Source organism: Natator depressus, chromosome 9 (assembly GCF_965152275.1).
Source record: "Natator depressus isolate rNatDep1 chromosome 9, rNatDep2.hap1, whole genome shotgun sequence".
NCBI lineage: Eukaryota > Metazoa > Chordata > Testudines > Cheloniidae > Natator > Natator depressus.
This window is the reverse complement of record NC_134242.1, coordinates 73,503,984-73,519,213: the sequence shown is the minus strand read 5'-3', so window position 1 is coordinate 73,519,213 and position 15,230 is coordinate 73,503,984. Positions and strand designations below refer to the sequence as shown.

Below are 15,230 nucleotides of genomic sequence, written 5' to 3'. Positions count from 1 at the left end.
TCTTCCATTGACCTATCTACTGCTTCTCAGAGAGACAGATGAACTAAACTGACGGAAAAAACCTTTAGTAGATGTAGGAAGTGTCTACACAGCGGCACTGCAGCGTCATAGTGTGGTGCTGTAGTGTAGACATGCCCTAAGTCAACTTCGCTAAATCTCCATAAAAACGTACTAGTCCAGGCATAAAGTCTACATGTCCACCTTTTCCATAAAATTAAGAATACACACTCCACATAAACCTAATGCTATTTTACATTATCATCCAAAAAAACCCCTCACTCCTGGCAAGATGAAGTTGTTACCTCAAAGGATGCTTTTTCACTTTATCACCATTTAACATTTTATTGCCTGATCCTACTACCCTTATGCATCCAAAACATTAGTGGGAATTTTAAGCACATGTGCAATTCAGGAATAGGCCCTTTATTTGGCTTTAAATAAAAGATGGCAGCAGGAGAAGAGCATGATAGCATGTGATGGCAGTTTTGGAAGTACCTGATATAGTGCCTCAGGAAGCAAAGAACAACTGACCATACAAATTCTTTTTACACTTTTAAGTAAATGCAGAACACAGTAAAAAGAAAAACAAGAAGTCCATTTCATGGGAAAAGAGGAAGGAAAAAAAAAAATCAATCCCAGCTAGTGGGATATTTTAAGGAGAAAACTGTTAAAATAATTTTTGTCCAAAATAAAATTTAAAACATCTAAAAATTTTAATTGGTTGTAGATATTAGACAGAATCTTGACTATAACCACAATCATTAGTTTCCTATAAAGTAAAAAAATTTCATGTAGAAACAATAAATTCAGCTTGTTTTATACAAAACAGAATGTTAGACTGACATTTCTGAACAAGAGAAAAAACTTGACCCTCAGCAAAATAATTCTTTAAAATAAAAAGAAATAGAAAATCATGTTACATTTAACTGAAAACACTGTACCTTTACAAACTATCAGGCTGAAAAACTAGAGATTTATTTTCTTTAAATGTAGGTGTCAAAGCAATGACTGGAATTTTTTTTAATACTGTGATCTGAAATCTGTCAAACTTCAACAGGGTGTTTCACCACCAATATCATCAGTCATTAATGTAAAATTCCACTATTTCCCTAGGCCAGAGCTTTAATGGCAAAGTTTATTTTCCTCCAAATGCTAATAAGGGAAAAAAAGAGAATGGGGGAAAAGAGGCATTTTCGCAAAGATTTTTAATGTGGCTTTCAAAAATTAGGTGGTTAATTCCTTTCCTTCCAACAGTGCAGACTGAAGATGATTTGTCCATACCATATTTCACCTCCCCTCCCGTCCCTTACCTCAGACTGTCAGTCTAACAGAAGTTATGTTGTTTACAGCACTAACAGACCTGCCAAGTGTCATGCATTTTTGCACCAAGGTCCATCATGCACCAGGCAGAACTAGTAAAATGTCATACACTGGGGGGAGGGAGAGACCATCCCTCCCAATACTCTGTAGCCTTGAGGAATGTACAACAAACTACAAGGCAAAAGATATGAGAGCATCTCTTCCACTAACGAGCAAGACTTCACACCCCTTTCATAAGAGAGGCAACTATCATTCATACATTTTACAAATAAGGTAACAGAATTTTCGTAAGGCCCCCCCACAAATAGAGCTAGAAATAGAACCCAGTTCTCTGATACGACAGACCTAAATTTCATCCACTGATTCACACTGCCTTTCTGAAGAAGTATTTGAACCCTGGGTATCTTTGACCCTATCTGGACGCTAGACCACGTGTACAAGTTTATGAGTCTTCTGCTGCCTCGATATGAATGGAACTCAAATGATAGAGATCCCAGGTTCAGTTCCTATAGATGACCAAATTGATCTGTTATACTTGGTGATGCTGGCTCTCACAACTAGAACCCACTCTCATCACAGAGCCAGAAACCAAATCCTGATAACTCAACATGCCACTGTATGTCATACACCTGAGGGCATTCTGCACAAAAAAAATTAAAAATTCTGCAAGTTTTATTTGTCAATAAATAAATGCAGAGGCTCCAGCATGGCAGTGGGGAGCACAGGCCACTGGCTGCATGAAGGTGGGAGATCACCCTGCAGGCCCCCCCTCAGCCCCCCATCTACCCCTGGGACACAAACTCAGCGGTGTGGCTAACCCTGATGCAACACAAGGCCTGGACCTGCCCCATAAACACCCTGGGCTCTGCGCCAGATGCACCAGGTGTGGGGAAGGCGGGCTCAATGAGGCAGGATCCAAGTGTGAAGGGCCTCAGTGTGGGGGGGATACCTGTGTGGAGTGACAGGGTTCTGTGTGGGACAATCTGGGTTCAGGCAGCTCAGTGGGGGGGAGGTCTAGATATGGGGGGATCTGGATGCACAGCAGCTCATTGTGGGGGTTCCAGATGAAGGGGTTGAGGTGCAGTGAGGTGGGGTTCAGGTATGGAGTGATAGGGGGTTTTGGGTGTACAGGGTAAGACTTGGCAAGGGTGTCTGGGTATGGGAGATCCAGATGCATAGGGGTTGGGTGGATGGGGGAGCAGCTCCCCATACAGTGACCCTTCCCCACACAGCTGACAAGTGATGGGGGCAGGAAGCAGGGGAGGATACTGAGCTTCCTGCAGCTGGGGGAGGGTTCTGCAGGTGGGTCTGACACAGCCCCAGCCACTCCTTGCAGGGGAAGAGGAAATCCCATCCTCTCCTGTCTCCAGCCCAGCCAGGACTAGCAGCTGATCTCAGCTCAGGATAGGAGCCACTGGCTGGGTTGTCCTCAGCCCCACGGTGATTTACCTATCTGCTGGCTGCTCCAGGTGCCTGAAATGATGTACCTGCAATGCTAGGGAATGGTGCATGACTGCTCTTGCAGCTTCCCTTTGCTTCTCTGTCAGAAAGTCATTTTTCTGCGGGGAAGCAAAGAAATCTGCACGGGACATGGATTCTACGCACACCCAGTGGTTCAGAATTCCCCCAGGAGTAATGTCACAAACAGCTGTATAACTGGCAAATCATGTTATGTCTCCTTCTATGGGCTGGTTCACTAAAATGATAAGAGCATATTTGCCCTAGCAGTTTCTCTTATAAAGTGTATAGAAGAGGTCTCTCTGTGGATCTGAATATTGTGGGGTCAAGTCCTGATGATCACCTATGTGGGAAGGGGGAGGGAGAAACAGAAGTTTGTTTGAGGACCCTAAAATAGTTTTTGAAGTAATTTTATATTGCAAAATGTTGCATTTAGAAGTGAATTAAGATCTATGCTAGTATTTGTTTTATTCTTTTTTTTAGTACCTGTATATTTTTAGATAATGGTAGATATCTATAAGGAACAGGGTGGAGCATTTAAATTATAGAGTTTGTCTGAAGAACAGCAAGAACAATGTAGGAGATTTTGCCTGTGAGTGCAGATTTGGTGAACCTACCTATGTAATCCCCCTATAGGTAAAAATTTACTAAAATAAAGGCTTCCTGAAAGGATCTATCTCAGTCTCAAAATGGCCATAGAGTTGGAACTACCTGTTACTCTGAAAAGAATTCTCCCCTTCCCAACATAGCTGTGCTGGCAGCCGGTATGTGTAAGAAGCTTGCCCCTGCTTCTCCTGCAGTTGCTCTACTGAGAGAGAACTTCATCCATCAGGGCTGTCAACTACATGCCTCTCACCTGCACTGAACTTGCACAATTTTTATGGTGTTTAATAGTTATGTGTGAATTTCCATAGACATGTTAGCCTATTTAAATAATTTGCATAAAATATCATACATGGTGCTGCACAAATGTGGCAGTTATACACTACACCCCAATCCTGCCAAGACAAGCAGTAGGTAGACCCTTGCACAGAACCCCACAAAAAGTCACTAAATGATTAGGTTTCCCCTCCGCAAAGGATCTTCATAATCAACAGACATAACAAATGGAGTAAGTGAGGAGGCTTTCCAAGGTGGGTAGGATTCTTACTCCTGATATTACTTTCAACAGTAGCTTTGCAGGATTACTATCTAAACAGATTCACAGGAGCCTACTTCCTGCCAGGAAGACTATTAGATAACCCTACAGATATTTTGGAATCAAACTATATAGCAGGGTTATGTTTTGAATCATTAACTTACTTGGAGGTTTTGGTTGCCCAAGGAATGCAGGATCCAGCCCTAAGAGAACAGATGAGCATTAGTTCACAAGAGCAATTTGCATCTAAGGTTTATTGAATAAACCGGCTAAGAGTGAGAGCCAACAAATGGGTCTGCATTGATTTCTCCCCCTTAATTTTAGTTTCTTTTCATTTCCTAAATTTCTATGGATGACAAATCCATTCATTCAAAGACCTATCCAGTGATACTCCTAGTCAATGGAGAGAGAAATAAAAAGACAGAATATCCACTTTATTCACACTGCTCTTCAAATTCATCTGTCCTAACGTTTAAGTACTGTCCTTTTCCAGAGGCAGAACAAATTTAGGCTTAATCTTGTTTCGTATAAGGTTCTTTAGTGAGCAGAAATTCTAAATTAAAAATTAAAATTGTGACATTACAATACAGATTTCAGCTGAGAACAAACTTATTTACATTTCAGAAATTATATTAAATTGAACTGAAATCTCAGAAACGAAAGAGCAGTGATTTTATCCCTTTAGTTTTTATACACACACACACACATACACACGTATTCACACACATGTTTAAGTTTATATATAATGTATTAAACTAATAGTGCAGCAACTTCAATGATGCATTATCTGGATATTTCCCCCATATCTATTTTCTTGTCCAACATATATCTAATGTGGGTAGCGAATGACAACTGCAGATGTGAAGACTTTTCTCTATGTTACCCTGCAACTGAGTTAGTTTGTTGCACAAGCAGTGTTCCACTTGAGTCTGAGCCGAAATTTTCAGTGATAAAACTCAAAGAAAACCGGATGAAAAACACAAAAAAGTCTCTCAAATTATTTAAACCCAAAGGAAATTAACAGGATGGTGACAGGGCTGCTGCTTTGTTGAGCCATTCTAATATTAGTGTTTGAACACTGCATTGTAGTTACTGCTGCTAAGTCATACTAGCAGGTGGATTTTTTTTGTTGTTTCAGCCATGATACAAGAAGAGTTGTAGCATCTCACCGAGAAAAGTGAGCCAAGGTCTGGGTTAGAGGTCTTAGCAAAAACCTAGAAATGACCAAACTGGAGAGAAAGCTTAAACTGAGGTTCATAATTGGTTGTTATTTGAGTTACAAATAAAGCAAAACCCAGGAATGAGGAAAGTTTGGAGTCTATGTTCAGAGCAAGATGGAAAACACACTGTCTCCCAAGACATTAGAAGAGAATTTTAAAAAAGTTGCATCCATCTTGCTAGTCTCAATTTAGGAACTGAATAGTAAGCAAAAGTAAAGTTTTCCATTTGGAGATCCTTTTGGCCATGAGCATAAGGCCAAAAAGGGACACTATTTGTGACATTAACAGTAGGAAGCCCTGAACATTCAGTCATACAAGGTATGCCAGTTGTCATTCTGTTTTAATACTGGTTTAATAAGTATCCGGGTGCAATCAGCAACATTTCTTTTCCAGTTATTAAAATAAGTGTAGTTGGAAGTCAGTTTACACCTAGTGCTTTTCACACTGGATTTCTGCCAGTAATTAACTCACACTTCAGAAATATTGCAACGTAACTCATAGCTAGAGCCTCAAGTACCTATTTAAAATGTTAAACTTTATAAAAGTTATCAGATTTGAGGGAACTATATTAACTTTCAGGAGCTGCACTGAGATAAATGAGAAGCATTTTGTTTTAAATCCCTTAGTTAAGTTAATTAGACCGAGTGAAAGTCATCCTGCAAAATACAAGAGCTGCAGTGAGTCACATTTCCCATATTTGAACTAATGAGGGTTTCAAAGAACTGACATGGAGAGGGGAAAAAAAACCCTAAAACCCACCAAAATAAGTATGTAAAGAATGTTTATGTTAAATTAATAAATGAGTAAACAAACACCACAGATGTACAAGCCTAGCAGCTATTGTAAAATAAGCCAACATTGGTTACTTAACAATATAAAAATCCATAGGTTCTTGTACACAGTAACAGCTCATTAGAAGTGAAATTTTGCTACCTTGGATTTTTTCATAAACAAACATCCAGTTTTATTTGGAAGTCAATAACTGCCCATAAAAACTGAGCACTAAAATAAAGAGACTCCCAAGTACTGTCAGGAAACAAAACTGAAAAATCAAATATATTTGCAGATACCAAAACCTCACAAAATTTGACTGTTTCCTGTCTCCAATACATGTTCTAAAATTCATCATTTAGACTGGGCACTACTTCACTATGCCACAATGAAGAAAACTTCAATTCACTGTAATAGAGTTCTCCAGCAGAAAACTTTAAAATTTCAGAATACCCTAACCATAACTCCCACAACTGTGTTTACGAAGAATAACCCATTAAATGGAAAATTTTTCTCTAAGATCTTTATGGTTTCTCAAAGGTCTATATTTCACTTATTTCCTTTTGTGAAACATAATCAGCTTGTATTACCTAGATAATTGCTACAGGTACAGAAAAATCTGAGATGATATTATTTAGCCTCTAACCTTCTTATTTGAGAAGTCCACTGATAAGCAGGGGAAAATGTGTATACAAATCCATGCACAAGACATCTTTAACTTACAGTTAAGTTTGCTTTAGTGCATTTCCTATCACCGCAATCACTTTAAAAAAAATAAATAAATAAGTCAGCAGTTAAGATAATATTAACACCCAGATCAGCCTCAAATACAGACTCCTCAGTTTAAACCAGCTCCATTTCCAATTACAGCCACCCACAAAGCACATATCCAATATCTCACAATTTCACCAGAACTTGGATCTCAGACTTTTAAGTTAGAAACATGGACTTTTGACTTCAGCAAGACTAAAATAACAATGTTCCTGTGAAGTGTGAAGAACTGGATCTGTAGAAATCTGAAGAACTGGATGTCTGTATAGTTGGTAGTTGGAATTGAAAGGTAGTTTCTTGTAGAGTAGAAGAGTCTGTGAATTTGGGTATTATGTTTAGGTGACAAGGCGTGAGAGTTGAGGTTGCATTGGTTATTTTTTCTTGAAGCAGGATAACAATAATGAGGAAATAATTAGAACAGTTGCACAATTTGCCTATTTTGCTAGTAAGATAAGACAGTTTTCATCAAGTGTTATGTTTGCTAAATGTTATGGTGTCAAAGCACAATTATATTTTATACCATTTATAATTTGTTTAAACATTGTATTACATGTGTAGAATTTAGAACTCAGTTTTATGTCTAACATGTCAGCGTTGACATACTCATTTGTATCTGTATTAGCTTTTCCCATGTTTGACAAAAGCTGATTGACCTAAACAGTCAATATAAGCTAGGAAGTAGGTCTCCCTACTAGTTCTCTAGCCCCTGCTGCTCACTTATCCTGAGCCTAGATGACCAGCCCCACTACTCTCCTTGCTTCATTTAGAGAGGCTTTTTCTAAATGTAATGAACACAAAAAACACAGTCTACAGAAAGAGGTTAAGTGAGGGAATCTACGTGAAGCCAAAGAACCAGGGAGCCAGGCACCGGGGCCAAGGAACTGACCTAGGCAAAAAGGATGGTGAGTATCAGGGGCCAAAAAAGTCAAGCTCCATCCTCTTGCAGCTTCTCTGCAGCTTTGTTTAATATGAACATTAAGAGTCAAATCTAAATGCTTTTGTGACGTCTGTCCAAGAAGTACCCAACCTCTCATGAGCCACAGTAGGTTCTCTACATGCAGAAGCTTCTTCTCCAGCAGTGCTGAAACTTCATTTCTCAAGCATCTTTGGCTACAACTCCCCCTCTTTCTCCAACTGTCAATGTGCTCTATTTGTAGCAGGAGCTAGGACAGGTGGGAGTGGGGGAAAAGGAGATACAGATAAATTGGCCTGAGAAACATAGCACATAGCTCCTGTTGAAAGGTAAGTTCCTAATGGAGTGAATCTCCTATGGCTTGCCTGAGGGGACCACCACTCCCTCCACTTTTAGGTTATGTCTATATACTATGGACAGTATAAGTATAACTAAGAAGCCCCTGAGCTGAGTGGATCTCAATTTCAGTGAACTGCAAAGAGGTGTGGCCCAACCTCTGGGTCTGTGCTGAAGCTGACTGAAGTGTCTAACTCAGCAAGACAGGAGTGGAGGGAAGCCTCTTCTGGCAGGGGGGTTTGTTCTCAGTGGTATCCCAGCACATCTAGTGACAGTCTTGAGGGAGTTTCTGTGACCCAACCCGTCACAGCGTGTTCCACATGCATAGCACCCTTTAAAAAAAAAAAAAAAAAAAAAAAAGACCACTTTTTGTTAAAAGCCTAAAAATGCATACCAGTTTGAAATTATTGACCTAAGCATTCAGAATTGGTCTCCAAATATAGAAGGACCAGAAGAGTACTGTGAATTTCTGCCATTCCTAAGGCCTGGTCTACACTAGCAAATTAGGTCAGCATAATTACGCAGCTCAGGAAAAATCCACAGCTCTACCCAGTGTAGTTAAGCCAACCTAAGTCTCCATGTAAACAGCTACATGTACCACTACAACTGTCCTGCTGTAAGGTCTACCCTGTAGCCACTCTTTGACAGCAGGAGAGCTCTCTCCTGCCAGCATAATCAAACCACTCCCAACAAGCAGCGTTAGCGTTATCTCCTGCTGACATAGTGCTGTCCACAGCAGCACTTTTGCCGGTGACACTTATGTAGGTCAGGGTGTGGTTTTTTCACACCCCTGACCAACAAAAGTTTTACCAACAAAAGTGGTAGTGTAGACAAAGTCGATATTTGGTATATAGGACTAGGGCTCCCTTTGTGGGAGGTTCTTGTAGTTTGTGTAAGTGAGACTGGGTGGAACCTAGAGACATATAATTAGGAACAAAGGTGTATATCTTGGTGTCTCAGGAGAAAACCACAGCATGAGGGCCATTGAAAAGACCACAGAAAATGGGAGTCCTCCCTGAAGATTCAGTGCTCAATGGCAAAAGATATATTCAGTTACTACAAAGCAGTCAAAAGATTGTTTGTATTTTAAAGTGTTTTTTTCCTCCCCCAGAATTTAAACTGAATTCAGTTTTTCCAACTACGAAGCCTTGTGTGTAATTTCTGACTTTTGAGATTGCGATGTTATAGGGACCCTAAGCATTGAGGTCTCTAGGATGGTTTTAAGAATGTTAAGCCTTTTAGAATAAACACACTGAAAGCTCAGAGTTTGAAAAATGCCTAGAAAATTAAAGGTTTCAGAGTAGCAGCCGTGTTAGTCTGTATTCTCAAAAAGAAAAGGAGTACTTGTGGCACCTTAGAGACTAACAAATTTATTTGAGCAGAATGCATCCGATGAAGTGAGCTGTAGCTCACGAAAGCTTATGCTCAAATAAATTGGTTAGTCTCTAAGGTGCCACAAGTACTCCTTTTCTTTTAGAAAATTAAAGTTCGTCCTTCAAATAGTCCATCTCTCAGATTGATTTCTCAAAATTATATTTAAAAGGATACATACTTTAGTGCAAAACTCAACACAACCTTAACTATGGAGCCGCTAGGAGCCTCTATAGTCTTAAACAAAGAAATCATCATTTAAAACGAAAAAACACAGGTTAAGTTAGTGTGTTGATAGTCAAGGAAAGAGAATGTTACCATTAATGGACATAATGGAAGCATCAGGGCTTGAAGTACAGTACTCATTCCTTGCCATTTCTACTCCATCCATTTTAACAGGTAAACCTTACCCCCACAGAATTCTTCTTTCTTTATCATAAATTATCTTTTCACATGCCATATTGGCCTGTAAATATTCCCTCATACTTATTATAGTCTGGATACTCAAAGCAGATACAATGTCACTCTTTATGCTCTATTTTTGACAATGCAGATTTCCAGAAGTGAATCTCCAAAGAGTCTGATACAAAAAACCTAAAAATGAGACAATTGCAAATAGTAAAACATATTTAAAGATACATACACAAACAAAATAAACTGTCAGTACAGATGCTAGGAATCAGCCACAGAATTAGAGCCCTGCATTTTAAAATTATATTCATTCACTTCCCTTTCAACTCCCAGTCAACAGTTCAAAAGTTCTCTGTTCTATGTTTGCCATAAAATCAAAAAAATAAATAAAATAAATAAATAAAGGACAGTCTGTATGCAAGCATACAAGGGACCAAAATTACAATAACCTGAATATTATATATTATGTGAGTTACATAAAGGAAAGGCAGCAGTTATCTATAATAAGCAGAACTCCAAATAACTATGTGGTATTCTAATTGATTTGATACTGTTACTTTTAACTATAGTAAAAGCAGTTTTATCAGGCACTTCACCAGCTGGAAAGCTCTATAAATCGGCATTTCTGATCTTCATTGAAATTCCAGTTTATAGTCCGGTCGGTGCGGGGACGGCAGGAGGTTGGGACGGAGGAGGGGGTGCGGGACATGGGCTCTGGGAAGGAGTTTGGGTGCTGGAGAGGGCTCGGAGCAGCAGGTTGGGGAGCAGGAGGAGGTGCGGGGTGCTAGATAAGGGGGATGCTCACCTCAGGCAGCTCCCCACAAGCGGCGACTTGTCCCAGCTGCTCCTAGGCAGAGGCGGCTCTACGTACTGTCACCACCCCAAGCACTAGGTCCGCAGCTCCCATTGGCTGGGAACTGCAGCCAATGGGAACTGTGGGGATGGTGCCTGCAGGCGGAGGCTGCGGGCAGAGGTGCCTGCTGCACCTCCGCCTAGGAGCAGCTGGGACAAGTTGTTGCTTGTGGGGAGCCGCTGTAGTGAGTGCCTCCTGGATCCAGCACCCAGCTCCCCCTCCCGCGCCCCAACCCGCTGCCCTAAGCCCCCTCCTGCACCCAAACTACCTCCCAGAGCCCTTGCCTTGCACACCCTCCTGCGCCGCAACCTCCAGCCCCAAACCCCCTCCCACATCCAAACTCCCTCTCTTAGTTAACCGGCATTTTTCACTTACTAGCACCCACCATTCCCCCAACATGCTGGATAAAACAGCTTTTACTGTATATTGACATCCTTTTTCACTACCTAAAGTACTCACTGTGTAACAGGCTACAGCAGTGGTTCTCAAACTTTTGTACTGGTGACCCCTTTCACATTGCAATCCTCTGCGTGTGACCCCCCTTATAAATTAAAAACACTTTTTATATATTTAACACCATTATAAATGCTGGAGGCAAAGCGGGGTTTGGGGTGGAGGCTGACAGCTCGCGACCCCCCCATGTAATAAACTTGCAACCTCCTGAGAGGTCCCAACCCCCAGTTTGAGAACCCCTGGGCTACAGTCATTGAACTACCAGCACTTTAACTTTTAGAACTCAATCCTTTATTGAAGCTGAGCAATGTTTCTATGTGTGGATCCAACTAGAGTTGGCCCCAATTCTACTAACACTTATGCATGTGCTTTACTTTACTCTTGAAAGTTCTTGTACATAAGTTTGCACCATTGTTGCCTACTTCATAAAACTACGATACTCCAAGCAAGCAAGGAACAATTAACTACAATTGCTCCAAAGGGGCGGGTTGTTTTAAAAGGTCACCATCAGAAAAGGTCTGCCTAAAATTTAGGTTTTATAAAAGTTCTAAAAGACAATTTACTAAATATGGATATCAATAGAATTTTTTCCATGAAAAGTGTTTTGAATAATACTACCAGAAGTCAGTAAGTTCTCATGGTAGACTAGCCTGTTTTCGTTTCCAAGCCGAGAGAAATGCAAAAAAACATAGTAAGAAGTATCCTGCAGACACTTAGGCAAATGCTTAAGTTTAAGCATGAGTAGTCCCATTATGTCCAGTAGGCGTATCCAAGCTATGTACATACTTAAATCTTAGCAGGATCAGGGCCTATATGATATATCCAAGTCAATCATGAATAGTGTGGAGAAAGTGAATAAGTGTTATTTACTCTTTCACATAACACAAGAATCAGGGTCATCCAATGAAATTAATAGGCAGCAGGTCTAAAACAAACAAAAGGAAGTATTTCTTCCCACAACCCAGAGTCAACCTGTGGCACTCATTGCCAGGGTATGTTGTAAAGGCCAAAACTATAATGTGGTTCAAAAAAGAATTAGATAAGTTCTTGGAGGAGGTCCATCAATAGCTATTAGCCAAGATGGTCAGAGATGCAACTCCATACTCTGAGTGTCCCTAGCCTCTGACTGCCAGAAGTGGATGTGGGGGGAGTGGATGACAGGGGATGGATCACTTGATGATTGCCTGTTCTGTTCATGCCCTCTGAAGCACCTGGTATTGGCCACTGTTGGAAGACAGGATACTGAGCTGGGTGGATCATTGGTCTAATCCAATAAGGCCGTTCTTACTTTACTCACTACTCAAAATAGGCGTTGTACTCGTGTGCAAAGCAAAAAGTAATTGGTTCTTAGTTTACTGTATCTGCAGAATTAACACTACTTGCAAATAATTTAAAGGAGCACATGGGAAGATAGTGCTATAAACATTTTAAGAGTCTGAGCGTGCTCCATGGGCAACTAACTGCTAGGAGTCACAAAACAGGATCTTCATTTAGAAACACTAATAAATATAAAGATTTACATTCAGCCTCTGCAACAATGTGTTCGTAAAAAAAAAATAGGTAATTAATGGCAAATCTGATCAAAATATTTTAAAGTAAACCTTGCTTGACAAAACAGGTTTTTCTTTAGACCTGCATCTTGCAACAATTTGAACATATCCATAACTTTACACACGAGTATTCCTTCTAAAGCAAATACAGTACTCAGACATTTCACACCTCATCTACACAGGGAATTTTACAAGCATAGTTATACAGTAATAGCTCATGTGGTCACTCAATTCCTTATGTAGATTGTGCATATTCTTAACTCATTACAGTATCAAGGGCCTTATTAAACAGAGTGACATATCTCAGGCTTCTGGGATGCAGCATGAAGCAATTTTCTTTATCCACTGCATACTGATGCTCCTAAACCAAGGCTCACACCATCAGCACTGAGTACCACCTCAAAACACAAGCTGGAAGACTTGCATGCCACCCACCATCTCCCTTCACCAGCAAATACCCAAGGGCTAAATTTCAGAGTAGCAGCCATGTTAGTCTGTATCCGCAAAAAGAAAAAGAGTACTTGTGGCACCTTAGAGACTAACAAATTTATTGAAGCAAAAGCTTTCGTGAGCTATAGCTCACTTCATCGGATGCATATAGTGGACAATATAGTGGGGAGATTTTATATACACAGAGAACATGAAACAATGGGTGTTACCATACAGACTGTAACAAGAGTGATCAGGAAAGGTGAGCTATTACCAGCAGGAGAGTGAGGGGCGGGGGTGGGGGGGAACCTTTTGTAGTAATAATCAAGGTGGGCCATTTCCAGCAGTTGACAAGAACAGTAGGAGGGGAAATAAACAAGGGGAAATCATTTTACTTTGTAAAAAGAAAAAAGAAAAGGAGTACTTGTGGCACCTTAGAGACTATACAGACTAACACGGCTGTTACTCTGAAACCTGTCATTTTACTTTGTGTAAGGACACATCCACTCCCAGTCTTTATTTAAGCCGAAGTTAATTGTATCCACTTTGCAAATTAATTCCAATTCAGCAGTCTCTCGCTGGAGTCTGTTTTTGAAGTTTTTTTGTTGAAGAATTGCCACTTTTAGGTCTGTAATCGAATGACCAAAGAGATTGAAGTGTTCTCCAAGTGTTTTTTGAATGTTATAATTATTGATGTCTGATTTGTGTCCATTTATTCTTTTATGTAGAAACTGTCCAGTTTGGCCAATGTATATGGCAGAGGAGCACTGCTGGCACATGATGGCATATATCACATTGGTAGATGCTCAGGTGAATGAGCCTCTGATAGTGTGGCTGATGTGATTCGGCCCTATGATGGTGTCCCCTGAATAGATATGTGGGCACAGTTGGCAACGGGCTTTGTTGCAAGGATAGGTTCCTGGGTTAGTGGTTTTGTTGTGTGGCTGCTGGTGAGTATTTGCTTCAGGTTGAGGGGCTATCTGTAAGCAAGGACTGGCCTGTCTCCCAAGATCTCTGAGAGTGTCACAACAGCAGCAATAGGAGCAATGTTATTTGCCCAATCTCTCCTCCTCCACCACCACTACCCCGCCTTCTGCGGATACTCTCTTACACCTCAAGTAGAGCACATAGCACCCTCCACAACCCTCTTGCCCCAAGACAAGGGAGAATGAGCTTTGAATTATTTTCTTGCCACCCCCCCATCATGCCCACAGCTTCACCCCACTGCATAGGCTGCCATGCCACCAGCAATGAGTATTTATACTGTGGAGCCAGGAAAGGGGATCCAGGCAGGATGGACACCCACAATCCCAGCCCACGCACCCTACCCTGACACTAGGAGATTGCAGCTAGAAAGCGACACTGAGTCCTAACAGCCCACATATGGCAAATCAAGGAGCCCTCATTGCGCATGCGCAAGATTTTCCAACGCCTTAAAGACGCCCTAACTGTGCAAACGCCCATGGACCAGCTACTGAGACGCAGTAACGTGCGAGCGCGCAGAGCTGCAATCAGCGCCTCGCACTCCGACCGGGTAAAGTCAGAAATCACTCAAGTGACTGTGACTACGCATGCGCACTCAGTCCAGCAGAGCTCAACAGCCGCAGAGCATGCGCAGCTGCCAGCCCATACAGAACACATCGGTCGTACACATGCGTACTTCCTTCGCAACGGCGGATGGGGCTAGCCAGCATCTGCCGCAGCAGAACCGAGCCGTAGTGCGCATGCGTGCCTGAGTTTGCTTTGCGAGCACCAGCCCAAGCGGCTGCCCTCCCCCACATCCAGGCCCCCAGCCAAGGGGCATCTTACCCAGTCCCAGCCAAGGCTGGCTGCCCTGCCTGCCCAGGCTCAGCGCTTCAGCGCTTCCCCTCCCTCCTTGGGGGCTCGCACACATACCCCGCCCCCCGCGGACAGTGCCGGACTTACCGTGCTCTGCGGGGCGGGCGGAGTTGGTCCGGGGGGCTCCGGATTCAGCCGGTTTCGGCTGGGTCGGTCCCGGCGTCACACAATGAAATCAGCGCCTCCGATCATTAATTCTCATCATGATCGTGACGTCAGCGCAGACAGCGGCCAATGGCAGCCTAAGATCAGCGCCGGCCGGGACAGTCCTTGCCCCCGCCCCTCCCGCCAGGGGGAGCGCCTGGTACAGAGAACAGCCCGCCTGAGGCGGGAGGGGAGGCCAGTACAAGGAACAGCCGCGCTGCTGCGATGGGTGGGTGCCTGCCTCAGGAAACAG

At 42.0% G+C, this 15,230-nt stretch overlaps 1 protein-coding gene across 3 annotated transcripts in view; it reads right to left on the bottom strand.

Annotated features, from left to right (window-relative positions):
- The window catches only part of HDX (highly divergent homeobox), an 84,718-nt gene extending 69,531 nt beyond the window's left edge, over window positions 1-15,187 (bottom strand). For 2 of the 3 annotated variants that reach the window (XM_074964469.1, XM_074964470.1), the window contains exon 1: window positions 14,921-15,187. The gene's annotated coding sequence lies outside the window, so the exon portion shown is untranslated. Of the gene's footprint in view, window positions 1-4,080; window positions 4,120-14,920 lie in introns of all 3 variants that reach the window. The other variant, XM_074964468.1, reaches the window with a different exon arrangement.
- Between the last annotated feature and the right edge of the window lie 43 nt (window positions 15,188-15,230).